Source organism: Equus przewalskii, chromosome 12 (genome assembly GCF_037783145.1).
Source record: "Equus przewalskii isolate Varuska chromosome 12, EquPr2, whole genome shotgun sequence".
In the NCBI taxonomy this organism is placed as follows: Eukaryota; Metazoa; Chordata; class Mammalia; order Perissodactyla; family Equidae; genus Equus; species Equus przewalskii.
This window is the reverse complement of record NC_091842.1, coordinates 35,310,747-35,328,450: the sequence shown is the minus strand read 5'-3', so window position 1 is coordinate 35,328,450 and position 17,704 is coordinate 35,310,747. Positions and strand designations below refer to the sequence as shown.

The 17,704-nt window shown below is 52.2% G+C and overlaps 1 protein-coding gene across 2 annotated transcripts in view; it reads left to right on the top strand.

Moving 5' to 3' along the window:
- Positions 1-17,704, top strand: part of ABAT (4-aminobutyrate aminotransferase) — an 89,794-nt gene that overhangs the window by 30,191 nt on the left and 41,899 nt on the right. The window contains exon 1 of one of the 2 annotated variants that reach the window (XM_008541517.2): positions 1,213-2,108. The exons of the other annotated variant lie outside the window; for it this stretch is intronic. The gene's annotated coding sequence lies outside the window, so the exon portion shown is untranslated. Of the gene's footprint in view, positions 1-1,212; positions 2,109-17,704 lie in introns of those variants that run through there. 2 annotated transcript variants of the gene reach the window in all.

Genomic DNA, 17,704 nt, shown 5'->3' with positions numbered 1-17,704 from the left:
AGGGATGGTGAATCATTTGTGGAAATCATGCATGTGCATGAGATCTCCCAGCGATGCATGGATGGATGGGTGGATGAATGGGAGACTGGGTGGATGGCTGGATAGAAAAGAACATGGGTGAGTGGACAGATGGATAGTTGGATGCATGGATGGATAAGTGAGAGACTGAGTGGGTGGCTAGATAGAAAAGAAGATGGATGGGTGGATGGACGGATGGATGACAGATATAAATCTAGATTTGATTTTATTTATTTTTTGCTGAGGAAAATTTGCTCTGAGCTAACATCTTTTGCCAGTCCTCCTCTTTTTGCTTGAGGAGGATTCGCCTGAGCTAACATCTGTGCCAGTCCTCCTCTATTTTGTATGTGAGCTGCTGCCACAGCATGGCCACTGACAGACCAATGGTGTCGGTTTGCACCCAGGAACCAAACCTGGACCACTGACGTGGAGCATGCCAAACTTAACCACAAGGCCACGGGGCCAGCCCCAATTTTTATTCTATTTAAATGGAATCATGTGAAAATTGCTGTTTTTCTTGTTCAAAAATGATCAAATAATTTTATGCAGGCTGAAGTGTTTGAGGGGGAAGGGTCCTGATGTCTGCAATTTACTTTGAAACGCTTCAAAACATAGAGGGTTAACGGATGGCTAGAGGGGTAGATCTCTGATAAAGTAGGCGTGGCCAAGTGTGGACCGCAGAAGCTAGGCGTGGGTGTGCAGGTATGCGCTGTCAGATCCAACTTGGCTGCCTGTTGGAAATTTCCACAATAAATTCACGGGAAATGCTTGCCAATGGTCAAACGTTGGCAATTTCATGTGGTTTCACCTAATGTTTACTCTTCATTTGGCTGAGAGAGCCTTCCAGGTTCCCATTCTGGAGCAACAGATCTGCCTTGAGGAGTCTCCCTGGGCCTTATTCTCCCCGGAGTTGGGGGCTGGAGGTCGGCATTTCCCCCTCCCAGAGCTCAGGTCGAACGGCCCTAACGTGCTTATTACTGCGCGGAGTTCGCCGGTATCTGGCTAGTAATAATTATAGATTTCCTCTGCGATTTGAGCCCATTGGTTGCCACGGCAACGGCGTAATAGCTCAACTGAAGCGCCGTCACCGTGATTTAGAGCCAGCACGGTCTGTCTTGCAGCCTCCGGGCTGGGCGCCCCCACCCCCTTGCCGTCGTCATGGCAACTGATGAGCAGCACGTGACCGAAAGCTCCGCGTCCCCCCTGCGCTCCCCCTCCCCATCTTGTGACCATTCCCGCTTCCTCTTCTGGGCCCCTGTGGACAGGCATTGACGCCCCCTCCCCCAGCTTGGGCTCTAATGGGGGTGGTAGAGTAATGGATTCCCCCAACCTCCCCCGCGGAGAGGGCGTCAGGTGGATTTTCAGAGCCGGAGCTGCCCCTCTGCCCCTGGAGGTCTTGGAGATGACTTGGGGCCCCTCCGAGCCCCTTCCTGGCTGCCGCCATGTCATAGGCTGGGTCTGCTGAAGCCCCCGCCGCCAGCGGAGTCCTGGGGAAGCCATTTGGGAATCGAAGGCTTGGGTCTCCGCTTTGTAGCTTCAGGGTTTCCTGACCTGTTAGAGAAAAATCTAGGAAGAGGCCCCCTGGAAGGAGGAAGGGGAGGCAGACAGCCTTTTTCAGAAGGTCCCAGCTCATCTTTCCGGCTGAAATCAAGCTGGGCTTAAAACATCTTTTTTAAAAAATCTGTGTTCTATTTTTCTCTCTCTGTTCATCTCTTTCTTTCTGTCTTTTTCTCTTTGCCTCTGTGAGGGTTTTTCCTTTCTGCTTCTGTCTGAAAATCTCTCTCTCTGAATCCCTCTTGCAGTCTCTCACTCTCCCCGCCTCCTTCACCTCCTCTCCATCCCTCTGCCTCTAGCTCTTGCTGGGAACCACCTGAGCACATCCTTTTCCAGGAGTCCTCCTCCTGCCTGTACCTGAGCCCATGTTCTGGGGACTGCCTGGAAGTCCGGAGCCTCCTCCTGAGGGGGAGCTGGTGCCAGGCGGCCCCTCTTAGGATGAACCAGCCGGTCGGGTCCCTGGGACTCTGCAGAATGACATAGAGGAGGCATTTCAAGCAGTTGGGAGCTGGGCTTGCTTCAGGACCCTGCCAACTGTGAGTGCAGACATGTGTGTGTGTGTGTGTGTCTCCTCGTGGATTTGCATGTATCTGCTGACATGTGGGGGTGCGTCTCAGCGTGTGTCGATGACTGTTAGCTGTGGGACTGGGCATGCAAGTGTGTGTGTGTGTACCCATGCACACGTGTGTAGCTTTCGGTCTGAAGGACACACAAAGGTACAGGACAGATTTTTCAAGGATGCTTTGTGGAGAGAACACCAGGAGATGAGCCCCTTTACGGCGGGAACAAAATAAACAATGATGGGTATTAAAGTGACAGATAAGGGCTTTGCTTTAGTCCGTGGGCTGGCAGAACCATTTCTACAGTCGTCTGCCTTCTGGTCCCAGGAAATGAAGTGAGGGTCACCTTGAAAAGGCGTCTTTGCTCAAGCCCCAAAATAAACCCTTCCTTTCCATTCTAAGGGCTAAAACAGCACACACACACCCCTTTCTTTCTGAAACCCAGGGGAAAGGAAGGCTCAGGGACGCGATCAGAGGGCATTTTGCTTTCTTCTCCCCATAAGACAGAAGGAGTTTCCGTGAGAATCACTCGCTTGGCAACCTGGATGGCTGATGCCCAGAGCAGGTGGAGGAAACTGGAGAGTGACTCCCCTGGCATCCTTTCCTTCTGCGGGCAGTTAGAGGTTCATTTTGAAATTTTTCACAGGAGCGGCCCATTCCCCAAGAGGCGGCCTGAAGGAAGCAGGTTGAGAAAGCCACGTTTCATTGGCAGGGAAGGTGTGGGAATCCTGAGGCTGTGCCCTTTACGATCCTGCAGTGCGTATGTGAGAGCTGGCAGCCACGTCAGCCCTGGAGGGGAGTCGCCCTTCCCTGAATATCTGGGAGACCTGGGGGCCAGGCGCTCTGTGACTGGATGCTGAGTGGGGGCTGGACACGCCGTGGGCGCCTGGGGGGCAAGGCCAGATCCAGACACAAGGACCGGCCTCTGGAAGGTTCCGGTCCAAGTAGGAACAGACCGTGATCACGGCGCAGTGCCCTCACACGGAGAGGCGTTGCTGCTGTTTGCCGCTCTGGTTCCCCTACGCCGTGGCCTCTGTCTGCAGTGGCCCTGCCACCTCGGTCACCCGCCAGAGCTCTCATCACCTTGAAGCGTCCTCTGCCACTGCTTCCAGGAAATCTTTCACTTCCACCCGAGTGGAGCCAGTGCTGTGCGCCCTCCCTGGCCCGACCCCCGTACCTTGTACCTCGGGCATCGTGTCCCCCGCAGACCTCTCTCTCCCTCCCCCTTCGCCCTGAGCTGCAGTTTATTTTACAAGGACTTAAAGACAAATAGTGATTAAGATGAAATGCAGGCAGAGCATCTAGCCTGAACTCTTAGAACGCCAACGTCATAAAAGGCAGAAGGGCTGAGGAATGGTTCCAGGTGAAAGGCGATGAAAGGGGCATCTGAGGGATCCTGGGTGGAGCCTGGATCCGGGAAACAAAACAGCCACAAGACACCTTTTGGGGACAAGTCGGGGGATCTGCATGTAGATATATTAGCTAATAGTATTATGTCAGTGATGAATTTCCCGACTGCGAATGAAATACCGTGTATCTCACATCGTCTGTACTGAGGTTATATAGGAGAATGTCCTTGTTCTTAGAAGATGCAGGCTGGAGGGTTTCAGGGTGAAATATCAGGTACAAATGTGGCAGAGTATGAACAAGCAGTGGTTGTTGAGCTGTGCTTGCAACTTTTGTGTAGGTTTGAACATTTTTGCACGTTTTACGTGGATCGCCTCATTTAGTCCTCGGAGAAGCCTGGGGGTGAGGGAGCTCTATCATCCCCATTTTCCAGTTGAGAAAACAGAGGCCGAGCCAGATTCAAACCCAAGCCCAAACCCCATCATTCCACTGCCCCACTGCCCACCGTAACTGTGAGATTACAAAGGGTAACTCACTCAGCAGTCTTGTACCTCTAGAAGAAACACTTCTGGTTTGAGTCTGAGTGACTTCTGTGGTGTAGAGCACTGGATCTAGAGCCAGCCTGGGTTTGTATCCCGGGTCGGCGACTTCATGGCTGTGTGTTGTTGGGCAAGTCACTTAACCTCTCTGTGCTCCCATTTCCCTTTTTTCTCTTTTTGGTAAGAGAGGATGATAATAGTAACTACTTTAGAGGGTTGTTCTGAAAATTAAGGGCACTGTTATGTGTCAAAGCTTAAAACAGGGTTTGGCCCAAAGTAAGTGATCGGTAAATGTTGCTGTTGCTGTTATACTCGATCTTGTAATGACAGCAGTGCCTGCCTTGGCCCAGGATGGATAAACCTGGAGGATCTTTCTCTTCTGCAGCCAGGGCAGGCTTGCTTTCCAGAGCTGGCCTCCGAGGTCCCCCCAGGCGTCTAGGCAGGTGGCCCCTAATAGGTGCTCCAGAGATCTCAGTGTAGGGTGGGGGAGTGGGTACGGGCCTCCGTATGCCACCTCTTCCCAGCAGGACCGCCCTCCATAACTCCCCCGCAACAGTTACTCAGGTGCGCAGTGAAGGGCTCCGAGGACCCCCACCTGTTCCACGGAGCCCTAGACCCACGAGCTCAGCAGAGCTGCCCAAGTCCGCCCCTGGGGGCTGGCCCCAGCCTCTTGTATTTTGTCTGTGTTGCCTTCGCCCATTGACATTATAGCTCCTCAGACTGATCCAGAAATAGGCCAGATGGGGACCATTGATAAATTCACCTGGTTTTGCGAGCCAGATGTTCTCACACTTGAGAAGTCATCCTGAGAGCAGACCGCGGAAGGCAGGGGTCTCAGGCCTGAGCAGGTGGGGCGGCTCCTCAGTCGTCTTGGTCCCCTTCCCCGTCCCCCTTCACGGGGGCCGGCGGAAAGGAAAGGACGGTTGCCATAGTGACCCCAGAGCACAGGCCGCGGTGGGACCCTGTGGTCGGAGCACCTGGCTGGGCAGCACAGCCAACGTTTGTGGACGTGGTGCGGGATGCTGGGGGCACAGAGATGCGGCAGTCACTCGCCATGGAGTTCTGCTGATGCCCCTCACTCATCACAGTGTGAAATTATCTTATTTGTCTACTTATTTGTCGTCTGTCTCTTCCGCTGGAACAGAAGGCAGAGACTCTGCTGTCCGGGCCCGACCTTGGTCCTTAGGATTTAGTATCGTGTCTTCAGACAGTGGGCCATCAGAAAATAGTGCCTGGCGGTGAATCCATGAACAAGTGAATGGGTGCACAAGTGAATTTCACAGGCTAAGGGGAGAGACAGAGATGTGAACAGATTGTCACATTACAGGTGACCTGGAAAAGAACGTGTATATAAATTGATGGATAATCTAAACATGGCAAATGTCAACAGTTGAAACTAGGGGTAGGTATAGCCAAGTTCATTCTGTGTTTGGAAATTTTCATTAGAAAAAAAAAAACCAGATAGATTGCTGGAGAAATACAGATTGAGTGGCATCTAACCCTGAATTGAGGCTCAGGAAGGCTTCCTGGAGGAGGTGACCAGAGGTTCGATATAAAAAGATGCACAGAGTTAAAGGAATATAAAGAGGAGGTGGGGGTAGAAAGGATGTTTCAACAGACATTACCACGTGAGTGATGACCTGGAGGCGGGAAAGAGCAGAGCATGCAGGTCAGTGTCAGCAGGGCAGGGCAGGGCAGGAGATACAGGCTCTAAGAGGGCTGGGTGCCCAGCCCCGCAGCTCAGTTTTATCCTGCGGGTAACAGGGAGCCAGGGAATGTTCAAGCAAGAGAGCAGCTGGGTCGGCTCTGTTAGGTGAGAAAATAAAATGGCGCACATTTAAAACTCTCCAACTGCTGCTGCAGCCCTTAGCTCTTGACCTGGAGGATGGCTGGGGGGTTTGTACATGTCTCAAGCGCATTATTTTAGAGATTTGCTTTTTTTACCTAGCAAGTTTGTTTTCCCCTGAAAGTGAAATGGAGGCCTTTTTCTCAAAGGGAAGGGAGGTAGAGCACGCCTCCTGATGGGAGCCGAGGAGCCCGGGGAGTTTGGACCCCTGGAGGGGTTTCCTCTCCGTGGATGTTTGGCTCTGTGTGGACAAAACATTGGGAGAGCACTTGCCGTTGGACAATTGACTGACACTCTTCTAGCCTCGCACGTTGATAGTCACAGGCATCCTCTGGTCAACCTTCTTCCCCTGGTTCCTATCCCAGCTCTTTCTTTGGTGCCACATTTTGTCCTATGAGCCCCACCCCTTTAGCTAAACCCGCTAAACGAGGCATGGTCAGCTGCAGGTTAACGACTCCAGCCACCTGACCCAGCATCCCGAGGGAAGGCTCCGGGCACTCCCTGAGTGGGCAGACCACCTTCTATGTCTCGAAAAAACAAGCCGCCAGATGGGAAGGTGGCTGGGCACGAGGGTCTTCAAAATCGACTCTCAAGTGCCATCGGGCAGCCCGGCTTCTGGGTCATGGGATGGACGGCCATCGTGGGCACATCTCAAGTGAGGGGGGAGCCTGCCTGTTTGGTCGGAACAGCTTTTTTTCGGAAGGCGATGAGTCGTGGTGCTTTCTCGTTACTACGGTAGCTCCCATTATTCGCGGTTTCGCTTTCCAAGGTTTCCATTACCCGCTGTCAATCGCAGTCTGCAAATATTAAATGGAAAATTCCAGAAGTCAACACTCGACAAGTTTTAAATTGCACACATACAGAGTAGCGTGATGAAATCTCATGCTGTCCCGCTCCATCCCGCCTGAGATATAAATCATCCCGAGGTCCACCTGGTACCCGCTTCTCGCCGTTAGTCACTCAGTAGCCGTCCCAGCTATCAGATGGACTGTGGCGGGATCGCAGGGCTTGCACTCCAGTAACCCTTATCTTACTTAATCATGGCCCCAAAGCACGAGACTAGTGATGCTGGTAATTCGGATATGCCAAAGAGAAACCGTCAAGTGCTCCCTTTAAGTGAAAAGGCGAAAGTTCTCAACTGAATAAGGAAAGAAAAAAAATCATAAGCTGAGGTTGCCAAGATCTACAGTAGAACGAAACTTCTATTCGTGAAATTGTGAAGAAAAAGGAAATTTATGCTAGTTTTGCTGTCGCACCTCGAATGTGTATAAACAGGAAAAAACACAGTATACGTAGGGTTCAGAACTATCCGTGGTCTCAGGCATCCACTGGGGGTCTTGGAACGTAAGGGGGCTTCTATATATCCCTGGACCTCCCCTTTGCTGTCTCTCTTGCACCAAAATGTTTAAAGAGGCGGCAGGCGAGTTAGGAAGCCGGAAGAGGCAGGCGAACTCCATCACAGATTCCTGTTCCCAGCATGCAGGCGGCGTTCTCCGTCACCTGGAGCTGTCCCAAGTACCGGCAGTCATAGAGATGCCAGTTCTTCCACCCAAAGGACCTAACGTCCCACTGCGGGGGCCAGGGCTCCTCAGGGACTTTGGGAGGAGAGTTACGGTTCAGGAGAAGCGCCAAGTGTGGGCTGAGGTTGGAAATGAGTGTGTGGCCAAAAGCTGAGCATCTTCAGGAAGGCTGCAGACAGTGGTAACTGTTGGTTTGGAGGTTTTTTTCTTCCTGGAAAAGAGGTGTGTGTTGGTCTGAGTTGTCTGGTGAGGTTTCTGGGTAAGGATCGAAGCCACCAATGTGGCAATGTGCCCAGAGCTTGGTCTTCAAGCCCAGACAGTCCTGGTTCTAACCCAGCTCCACCATCTCTAGCTGTGTGTCCTTGTGCAAGTGGCCAAACCTCTCTGAGCCTATTGCCTCACCTGAAAATGGGAAGAGTAGTATTTATCGTCCAGGATTAGATGAGACAGTGTGTGTTAAGCCTTGACACAGGAGGTATTCATTCATTCAATCATAGCCGATCCCTACATACACGCATAAATGAAGGATCCTTCCAGTTAGTGAAAAGTTGGGATATTTCCAAGGGATTATGGGAATCCTGTCAGGCACACACCATAGCTCCAATCACCAAGAAAGTGTTTCCAAGCCACCTGCGGTGCAGACCTCGAACGAAATAAATGATTCGGTGGTTACAGGCTGTGACATTTGCATATGTGGCAGTTCCCGGAGTCCTCAAAATCGTTTGTTTTCTCAGAACGGGAAATGTGTCTCCTCCAATCGCGCTGACGTTGTTTGTTTGTTTATTTTGGCCCTCCCCCGGGATCAGAGCGGGACACGTCCTTGTTCTGCATGGTGTCTGCACAGGTGCCCGGTCAACATTGGTGGAACTGAGTGAACAGATGTCAGAGGCCGGCCCTCAGCGTCGGCATAGGCATCCTTTTTAAACCAGATCTGTTCTGTGGGCCAGCCCGGTGGCATAGTGGTTAAGTTTGTGGGCTCCACTTAGGCGGCCAGGTTCGTGAGTTCGGATCCCAGGCGCAGACCTACACACCGCTCATCAGGCCATGCAGTGGCAGCATCCCACATACAAAGTAGAGGAAGACTAGCACAGATGTTAGCTCAGCAACAATCTTCCTCACCAAAAAAAAAAAAAAAGCACACCAGATCTGTTCTTCCACCACTCCTCCCTTGATGGGTGGGACACCAAAAACCAGCTCCTCCGTTCGCAGCCGCGTCTTGCCACGTCTTTCCTGCCCCAGGACGAGGCTGGCTGTCCCTCCCAGGCAGAGGGCTCGGATTTGCAGCCGCGTCTGTTTTTCCTTCACTTTGCTCACAGGCTGGGGGCCACCCGCTCTACAGTCATGTGTTCCTGCGCCCCGCGTCCGTGATTGACGTTGCCCTCGTCCTCCTGGGGGAGCCTGGATGCACGAGGCTGGGGAGTCGGGGCCAAAGCAGCATCTCAGAGAACCTAGACGTTCTGGTGGGGACACGGGACGTGCAAATAGCGCTTCCCCACATCCAGGGCGGAGAAGAAACGCCTTCCCTACCCGGTGGAGAGGGGTCTCTGGCCTGAGAAAACGGCCTGCCATGAGCCGTCTCTCCCATGCCCGGTGTGCGTGCCGCTGCCAGATGGAGCACGCCATGACCTCAGGGGTTGGCTCCCTTCTTCCCATTTTATGGGTGAGGAAACTGAGGCCGTGCGGAGCCGAGCGACTTGCCCAGAGTCATCGAGCTAATCTATGGCACTTTTGGACCCGGTTTCTGGCTCGTGTGACTTTCTCAACTGCCCGCTCCATCCTTCCGAGGGGTCAGCACGTGCCTGTTTGCAAGAACAGAATTCCCCTCCCCTTATGCAAGTCACCGATGACTGTATAACCCCCCAGAGGCGGGTTATAGGAAATTAGGAACGCAGAGAGGGAGGGTGGGAGGCTGCGGGAGCTGGGGCTGGAGGAGGAAAGCCAGGCCCGAGAGAAAGCCTCCTGTCCCAATGCCAGCTGTCCTGGCCCCGTGAATGGGGCCCTGTTAGCCATCAGCAAAGGCCCCAGGCTCCGGCTTTATTGGTTTCCATGGCGACCCCTGGCCTTGACAACAGAGGCACTGAGCCTGTCATTGTGTCCCATTGGGTCTGCAAGAAAGCCAATGGCTGGGGCTGCAGACAGGAAAGGAATGTCCCCAGCCCCTGCCAGCTCTGTTGTCTTGGCCCCGAGAGCACACGGGAGAATGCAGGAAGCATCTCTGGGGCCCCAGAGAGGTCTGGGGGACCCATCTCTAGTCTGTGCTGCACATAAAGATTTTTGTGTTCACAGGGGCCATGAGGCAGCATAGTGAGATGAGACAGACGCCATCTTCATAGGGTGTTCGTGGAGCGTTGACTGTTTAGTCAGTGATATTTGTAGCCAGGCGCTGCTCTGGGGCTGGAGATACAGCAGGGACCCAAGTCCCAGGTCTCGGTTCACCCTCTGCTGGCCCACAAGGTGGGTCCAACTGGTATTATCCTCATGTTACAGATGAGGAAGTTGAGGCACAGAGAGGTTACTTAATGTGCCCGAGGTCACACAGTGGGTAAAAGGGGCTGGTTTCCCATTCAACACCCTACACACCACCTGGGAAACAGCCACCCTGGGGCTTCTCTCTCCCTGTCTCTTTGGGAAGTCTAACTTTCAAAGTCAGAAACCCCCATTTCCGGGGACGTGGGGGTCATGCAGACGTGGGTCAAGCACAGGGCCCACCGGCCACCCCTCATGGCCGTAGTTCTCCACCTGGCCTCGGGAGCGTCACCAATGCCCGGATCCCGCCTGGGAGCTCACTCTCCTCATTCCCATGAGCAGCCAACGGTAAGAATGGCTGGCTTGTGAGCTCTGAGACCTTCAGAGGCTGTCAGGCCGGGCAAACCCTGCAGGCCGCTGAAATTCCACGTGGACGGCGCCTGCACGGCGCAGCAGGTGCGGGCGTCACACCGAAGCCCGTGCTTCCACGACTTTTATTCTCCCTCCTGAGCAAATTGGAAGGATTTTCCTTTCTTCCTTTTGCCCTTTCGCCTGAATTCCTCTCATCCTATTGATCTAAACCTTGTGGACTCTCATCGCATCCCGCCCTCCAAATGCTCCAGGCCGATAAGAGGGAGCAGAGAGAACTAGTTAGCATTTTAATTAAAGGAAAAGGGAGAGAGAGAGGTGGGAGCAACTGGAGGACTCGCTCTCTGCTTAGAGCCGGGTTTCCCGCTCATTTTGACGGAGACACGTAGTAAGAAACAGCATTTTTGCAGGCCTGTCGCATGCCCCACCCGAAAAGTCCCCTCGCTCGCTGTGTATTCCGATGCTTCCTGTTCTGTTTAATTGATGGATTAATTTAAATTTCTCCTTCAGTTCTGATCATGTCAAGGAAACAAATCCCTGGGGGTTTTGGGGTTTTTTTTTTCCTTTTTTTTTGAGGAAGATTAGCCCTGAGCTAACATCTGTGCCCATCTTCCTCTACTTTATATGTGGGACGCTTACCACAGCATGGCTTGACAAGCAGTGTGTAGATCCACACCCGGGATCTGAACCGGTGAACCCTGGGCTGCCGAAGCAGAACGTGCGAACTTAACCGCTGTGCCACTGAGCTGACCCCTATCCAACTTTTAACTCAATGACCTGCCTTGATTTTATTACAGCCTTTCCCCAATCACCTTTATTTGCAGCAAATGAAACTTTGAAGGAAGGGGGTTGGGTAGAGTTTAGAAAGGGTTCTAGGAAAATGAGTTTATTTAAACTTAAAAAACAAGGTGATTTCAAGAAATACGTTAAGTAAACACAAGGGGTGTGAGAATTAATTAAGAAAGTGAGGGGGAACCGCGGTGTGGAAGACACGGGGAGATTTGGGGTTTCAAAGACCAGGAGTGCCCGCCACCACCCCGCTTTCCATTCTGATTTGGGGATTTCTGCAGCCTTCCCTGGGTCACAACCCTCAGGGGGTGCCAATGCCCCGAAGCCCCCCCCACAACCCGGGATCCCTCAGGCCACCCCCTCCTTTTCCCGGGTGCATCCAGGGGCCAGTCTGTTCCAAAGGACGATGCTAATGCTGCTCCTGGGGTCGGCGTGGGGCTCGGGGAGCAGTGCCGTGCGGGATGCTCAGTAAACTGTGGAGCTCCCAGTACGCCTGCCAGATGGTTCTGAGGGTCCCAAGGGGCCTTAGAAACGGTGTGCTCCACACCCACGTTTTACACGTGAGGACGCCGAGGCCAAGAGAGGGATGCGCCTTTGGTATCTGAGTCAGAGCGGGGCTGTGGTGGACCCCCTCACCGCAGCGACTTCACAGTTGAGGGGAGGGGAATATTGTTGGTAAGTTGTCGTTTTAACATGAATGTCAGACCTGCTCCCTGATTTTAATACGAATCCTCAGATCGGCCTCAAAAGGCAGGTGTTAAGTGTCCTCATTTCACAGCTCAGACACGTTGAATTCATTCAAAGCATAAATTGACTCCAGGAACCTTGCCAAGCTCTGGATGCCGTGGAAACAAGAAAAAGCCGACCCCTACTCTCTCGGGGTTCACATTTTCTCAGTGTGATTGGAGGGTTTTAGGCAGGAGAGTGATGTGAGATGAATTATCCTTAAAAAGATCAGGGACCGAGTAGAAAGCAGATGGAAGGGGAGCAAGAGAGAAAGCCAAGAGGCCCCCGAGGATGTCATCGCCCTTGTCCAGGTGAGAGACAATGGTGGCTTGCATCAGAGAGGTTAGGGACTTGCCGCCACCACAGAGGCCCCAGGATCCCGGGCGCCCAGCTCTCTGCTGTGACTGTTGATGCTCCAGGCATCTCTACCGGGGAAAAGGAGCCTTCCCTTGTGGCCGGCTTGCATCTGAGGGGCTCCGGAGCAAGTCCACCGGGAGAGTCTGCCCCTCTCTCGGGCCCCTTTCCTCAGTGACCCAGAAACCTCCACGGACCTCAGAGCACAGAGCTCTAGAGCTCTAGCATCGTCAGCAGAAAGAGAGCAGAAGTCAGAGACAGAGTAAACTCAAACGTCTCATGTGCCTGTGATACGCCAGGCTGTTTACATCTGCTCTCACTAATTCCCAGCACAGCCCAGCTGTGAGCGAGGCATCACTCTCCTGGTTCCAGAAATAAGGAAACTGAGGCTCAGAGCATTTTCATAAGTTTCACTGTGTTGCACAGTTACATAAGGTAGAATGGTGCCTTGGACCCAAGCTTTATAGTCTGAAGCCCAATCTCGGATGCCAGCTCCATGCACAGCACATGTACCTGTACTGTCCATCATGGTGCACGTGACAGACATGACTAATCAATCACAGCTCTTTTTCCCTCAAAGCCTAAAAGAGGCCATAAAATCTTTCAAATAGTCAGTACCCATTGATCACAATGTGATATTTATTGCCAGCCCAACCCCACCCAGAACCCAGCAAGTTAGCTTCTTCCCTTATGTTGGGTCTTGCTGATGCTCCTAGCCTAGGGGCAGTATGAGAAAGTCCATGGGACAAGTGGGTTCTAGACCCGTCTCTCTCTAACGTTAAGCAGCAGCAGCACAGTCACCATCAACAGTCACTCTGTGCCGGGACCTTTGCCGCTTAATCTCATTTAGTCCTCGTAAGAAGCCGAGAGGCAGGAACTGTTACTACCCCCCATTGCACAGGTAAGGACACTGAGGCCAGCTGCTAGACTATAAGCTGGGAGAACAGCTTCATCTTGGTCTTGTTCGCCGTTTCAGCAGCAGCACCCACGCACAGCGCTGGCCTGTCACGGGGCGCCGTGATGTCCCCTAAGTGATAAAGGAAGCGAAACCCGGATCACCCAGCCCGGAGCAGGCAGGAGTGCAAATGCAGGCCTATGTGATTAGTGTGTGCTGTTCTGACCCCCTCGCCCCCATCTGTAAAGGACGAGGGCTCCATAATTCTTTCCTATTTTTATTTTTTTATTTAGGTCAAACTCACTGAACAAAATGAACCATTAACCATTTTAAGTGAACAATTCAGTGCCTTTTAGTCCATTCACAGTATTGTGCAGCCATCACCACTGTCTCGTTCCAGAAGCTTTTCGTCACCCCGAACCACTGAGGAGTCTGGCCCACTATCCTTCTCACTTCTGACAACCACTAATCTGCTTTCCATCTCTTCGGCTTTACGTATTCTTGAAGTTTCATATAAATGGAATCGTACAATAGGTGGCCTTCTGTTTTTGAGTTCATCCGTGTTGGAGACTGTGTCAGCCCTTCATTCCTTTTCATGGCAGAATAACACTCCTTTGTGTGAGTAGACCACGTTTTGTTGATCCGTTCATGGGTCGATGGAGACTCTGGGTGGTTTCCACCTTTTGGCGCTTGTGTGTAGCGCTGCTCTGAATGTACGTGTATTCGTTTGAGTTCCTGTTTTCTCTTCTTTTGAGGACAGTCATGCGTCACTTAATGACAGGGACACGTTCTGAGAAATGCGTCATTGGGCGATTTCATCGTTGTGCAAATATCAAAGAGTGCCCTTACACAAGCCCAGATGGTACAGCCCCCTACCCCCCTAGGCTCCGTGGGACTAATCTTCTGGGGCCACCATCATATGTGTGGTCCGTCATTGACCAAAATGTCGTTGTACGGTGCGTGACCGTATATACTTAGGAGTGGATTTGCAGGGCCACATGGTAATTCTGTGTTTGACTTTTTGAGGAACCCATAATTCTTAAAGGCCGTGCTAACTCTAAGACTGCAAGTTTAGGATCCGGGCCCTGACTTCTTCCTCCCCATCAACTCCCACCCCATTCAGTGCCCTCCAACATACCTTGTGAGCCCCCCTCCCCAGCGCACAGTGACCCCAGCATCTCACTGACATGCCGAGTGCCTGTTCCCCTCCCCACCCCCAACGTGGAGACCTGGCTGTGCAGGACCCTTCTGAATAAGACTGGAGAGCTGGGCTCCCTCCCCCTTGAGAGGGTCTCCAGAGGGTCCTATCAGCAGGCAGGCAGCTCCAGCTGGTCCTGCCGCTCATCTTCCCTTCCACCACTCTGTGATTTCAGGTCCCATCCCCTCTCTCTGTGCCCCCAAATCCTTGCCCGTTCCAGGCCTCTCACGCCCCCGAGCATTTGCTCAGGTCTTGCCTCTCCTTTCTTCTTTGGCTTCTGAAACCTCCCAGCCCCTCAAGGTGCAGCTCAGGTGACGCCTCATTAGCATCCTAACCGCCACCAGAATTCATCTCTCTGTGTTCCCGTGGCACCTTGCTCAGGCCCACGAAAGTCCTGATTGCATCCTGTCTTATACAGAAGCAGTTGTTGACAGTGAACTGGAAAATCTTTATATACTTACCTTGCCAGGTTATTTTAAGAATTTATTGACATGATGGGTAAAGCGGCCTAGTGCAGTAGAGCTCCCATTTTCTCCCCCTCATTCCTCCACCACTAAATTAACGGGCTTCAGAAAGAGAGGGGTGTTTTATCTGTCTTCGTTTCTCCTGCACCTAAATAATGCAGTGCCTTGCTTCTAACAGGAGCCTAATTAATTTCTGTTGATTGAATTAGTGGGCTAGAGAAAGTGAACAAGTGACATTAACTCTTCTGGTTGTTAGAACTCTGTCGTGCTCAGAATTAATGTCTGATGGAGATCAGGTTTCCTTATAAGGTCAGTTTCAACTGCGGGCCATGGAAATGTCACCTCCATCTATTTCCCAGTGTGACATTCTGTAATTGAAAGTGTGCCGGTGTGCGTCTCACTTTTTGCGGAGCATTCAAATGTTAATATTCGAGTTCTCCGAGCTTCTCGCATTTTCAAAAACACGTTTAATGGGAATTGAATGGTGTGGAGTCTTAAGTGCTCCGGTTCGAGACAAATGGTTTTAAATGAGAGACAGCAATTGCTCCGCTAAATTAACAGGCTTGCATGGAGTCGGAAGTGCTAGTATAGATTTTAAAAAAAACACCTATTGAGTTATCAAGGAAAGAGTATGGTTTCTCAGTTAACTGATGGTCACACCTTTCACGTTCATGCTTTTCTCAATAATATTTCCTCTGGTGAAGAGCAACAGAATTTTCTCTCTGAACTAGATCATTTGTATCCATCAAGCCTGAATAGACCAAAGTTAGGTGTTTTGTTATTGGCTAAATTAATCGATATGTTGCAATGAGTGAAAGCAAAGGCTTTGGGATTGGACGGTCCCAGCAATCCTATGACCAAGGCCAGCTCCCGTAGCACCTCCAGCTTCCGTCTCCCCATCTCTGAAATGGGGAGGTGCCCTCCTCACTGGGTGGTTGAGCAGATGGAGGGGGATAAAGGACCCTTCAGAATCTCACCCAGCAACCTCCTCCTACAGTCGCTTCCACCCAGGAGGAATCCTGGAGCTCCCACCGGGAGAGAAGGAGGTTTGCTGGCCGGAAGTCTTTATCCTTAGCCACCCAGCAGGGCTGGACTCCACCTGCAATGCTGAACCGAAGAGGCACTGTCACTCCCAGTGCACTGCCAAGATTTGGGGCTCATGAGTTTGATGCTTTAGCCCTGCTGTTAGCCGGGACTCTGTTTGCAAGCAAGAGAAATCCACTCAAAGTAATACAAGCAAGCCAAAAACGGGGGTGGGGCTTTCTAGACTTTCTTACCTAGGCACTATTGGGATGGGAACACTTTTCCCTCCCTCTTGATGTTTCCTTCCATGGGGAGGGACGTCTATGAGCCTGACACTCTGGCTCTCCCCCGCCTCCACCCGCGCATCCCCAGGACCAGGGGGACTCCGGCTCACTGCCATGCCAAACTGGGCTGCAGGCTTGAGATGGAACCATGGAGGCCCCCACTTCCAGAACCCGCTCTCTTTCTCTGGTGGCTGCTTCTGCTGGTGGTGACTTCGCTGCATAGGCCACATTCTTCTCCACCCAAACACTCTGTCTGAATGCTGGCTTCTCTCACGGGGTAGATGGCAGCTGACCCCACAGTGCTCAGGACTCTGGTCCAACCCAGTCCGGTCAACCGTGGCCAGTGGGTCACACAGAACAGACCTGGCAGCTGGGTCTGCACCTCTGTGGACAGAGCAGGAAGCTTCTGAGAATGGGAAGTCTTGGTGTCTTGAGCAGACACCCCAAAAGACGCCTCCGGCACCCACTCCCCGGCAAGCCTCAGTTGCCTTGTCTGTGAAGACAGACTAATGATGGCAGCCACCCCATAGAGCTCTGGGGATGAAACGGGGTGGTGTCTGCAGCATCAGCCAGGAGCTCGTACATGTGAGCGCTCAGTACCTGGTGAGACTTAGAGGACCGGACTGAATCTAACTGACCGCTGTACCCCAGTGCCCAGTGGAGGGCCGACGCACAGTAGGTGCACATGAATATTTGTAGAATACTTGTGGATCCTCAAGCCGATGCCAGCCACCTCCCCCCTTTTCACTCTCTGCTTCTAATATTACAACCCAACATTCCATTAGCCATGGGGGCACGGGGTTATGGGTTCTGCCAACTCGTCATCCTGAGCTCGGTGCCGGATGCCCACACAGTTCCTCACCTGCACTGGTAAGCCACGTGCACTTGGCATTCTGGATCTAACCCATCATCCATCCTTGTTCCATTCTGTCTTCGGGGATTCAGGCCTCCCCTCCAGCTGAGGATCTCTCTGGATCAGTGACTGTCACCTCTGGTTGGAGCATCCTCCATGCTGTCATCAAAGGATCGGAGAACTGGGCGGGCGGGCCCTCTTGTTCCTCATCCAGGTCCAAGATGGGGTTTCTACACACATCGGGGCGGAGGGTAGAGTCGGGCAGCCCGGCAGAGAGGAGCCCGGGAGGGCTGCGGCCCTGCCTCCCGAGGCCGTCATGAGCACGTTTCGGGTGGCCGTAACTTGGAATAAACCCCCATGTTAGAGACAAGCTAGGACTTCGAAGCCGGACATCTCTGAATCCAAACCCAGGCTCCACTGCCGACCTGCCCTGACCCTGGGTAGATCACATCACGTCTTTCTATCGTGGTAAAAAACACAGGATGTAAAATTTACCCTCTTAACCATGTTCAGTGTACGGTGTGGTAGTGTTAATGATATATATCTTGTGGTGCAACAGATCTCTAGGACCTGTTCATCTTGCAAAACTGAAACTCTATACCCACTGAACAGCTCTCTTTTCCTCCTCCCTCCAGCACCTGGCAACCATCATTCTACCTTCTGGTTCTAAGAACTTGACTCTAGGTGCCCCATGTGAGTGGCATCACGCAGTATTTCTCCTTTCGTGACTGGCATCTTTCAGTTACCATAACATCCTCAAGGTCCATCCATGTTGTGGCTTGTGACAGAATTTCCCTCCCTTTTTAGGGCTGAGTAATATTCCATTGTGTGTATATACATTTTCTTTGTCCATTCACCCCTCAGTGGACTTTAGGTGGCTTCCACCTTTAGGCCATTGT